We start from the raw sequence: 2009 nt of genomic DNA, 5'->3' as shown, positions 1-2009 counted from the left end.
AGATTACTACAAAGCCAGAATCATCAAATTTCATCCATTACACTATGTGAATTATTTCTGAAAGGAGCTGCAGAAAAGCTCCTAGCACAGCAGCGTCTCTTTCTTCGTCTGATTACTACAAAGCCACAATCATCGAATTTCATCCATTACCCTATGTGAATTATTTCTGAAAGGAGCTGCAGAAAAGCTCCTAGCACAGCAGCATCTTTTTGTTCATATGATTACTACAAAGCCAGAATCACGCATTTCTTCCAGTACCCTATGTGAATTATTTCTGAAAGAAGCTGCTGTCCCTCCTCCGGCAGCAGTGTCTATTTGTTGGTATGATTACCACAAAGCCAGAATCATCACATTTCATCCCTTATCCTATGTGAATTATTTCTGAAAGAAGCTGCAGAAGGCTTCTCCCACCTCACCACCTCTCTGTTGTTATGATTACTACAAAGCTAGAATCATCCTATTTCATCTATTACCCTAAGTGAATTATTTCTGAATGATGCTGCAGAAATCTCCTCCTGCAGCAGCATCTCTTTGTTGCTATGATTACTACAATGCCAGAATCATCGCATTTCATCCATTACCCTATGTGAATTATTTCTCAAAGAAGTTACAGAAAGCGTCTCCCACAGCTGCGTCTTTTTCTCCGTATGATTATTACAAAGCCAAAATCATCCAATTTCATCCATTACTGTATGTGGTTATTTTATGAAAGAAGCTGCAGAAAGCTCCTCTGGCAGCAGCATCTGTTTGTTGGTATCATTACAACAAAGCCAGAATTGTCACATTTCATCCATAACCGTATCTGATCTATTTCTAAAAGAAGCTGCAGAAAGCTCCTCAGGCTGCAGCGTCACATTGTTCTTATGATTACTGCAAAGTGAGAAACATCCCATTTCATCCATCATGCTGTGTGAATTATTTCTGAAAGAAGTTGCAGAAATCTCCTCCCACAGCACCGTGTCTTTGTTGGTATGATTACTACGAAGCCATAATCATCTCATTTCATCCATAAGACTATGTGAATTATTTCTCACAGGCAGTGCCAAAAGAACCTCCCACTGCAGCGTCACATTGTTGGTATGATTACTCCAAAACCAGAATCAAAACATTTCATCCATTACACTACGTGCATTTTCTCTGAAAGAAGCTACAGAAAGCTCCACCCATATTTGCGTTACTTTGTTGGTGTCATTACTACAAAGTCAGAATCATCAATTTTTATCTATTACACTATGTGAATTACTTCTGAAAAAAGCTGCAAAATGTTCCACCCAGAACGGCGTCACTCTGTTGGTATGATTAATACAAATCCTCAATTACAACATTTCATCTGTTACCCTATTTGAATTTTTTCCGGAAGAAGCTCCAGAAAACGCCTCTCACATTTGCATTGTTTCTTGGTATGATTACTACAAAGTGAGAATCATTGCATTTCTTTGATTACCCTATGTGAATTATTTCTGAAAGGAGCTGCAGAAAGGTCCTGCCGCAATTGTGTCACTTTGTTGCTATGATTACAACAATGCCAGAATCATTTCATTTCATCCATTACCCTATGAGAATTATTTCTAAATTATGCTACAAAGAGCTCCTCCCACACTTGCGTAACACTACAAAGCCAGAATCATTACATTTCATCAATTACACCATGCGAATTACTTCTGAAAGAAGCTGCAGAAAGCTCCTCCCACATTCGCATCACTTTGTTGGTACGATTACTACAAAGCCAGAGTCATTGAATTTCATGAATAACCCTATGCGAATTATTTCTGAATGATGCTGCAGAAAGCTAATCCCACATTTGTGTCACATTGTTGACTTGAGTACTACACAGAAATTATCATTGCAGTTTAATCCTTTACCCTATGTGAATTAATTCTGAAAGAAGCTGCAGAAAGCTCCTCCCACAGCAGACACACTTTTGTTGGTATCTTTACTACAAAGCTAGAATCATCGCATTCCACCCATTACACTGTGAGAATTATTTCTGAAAGAAGCTGCAGAAAGCT

Source organism: Schistocerca gregaria, unplaced genomic scaffold, assembly GCF_023897955.1.
Source record: "Schistocerca gregaria isolate iqSchGreg1 unplaced genomic scaffold, iqSchGreg1.2 ptg000362l, whole genome shotgun sequence".
NCBI lineage: Eukaryota > Metazoa > Arthropoda > Insecta > Orthoptera > Acrididae > Schistocerca > Schistocerca gregaria.
The sequence above is the reverse complement of the archived record's forward strand: the minus strand, read 5'-3'. Positions refer to the sequence as shown.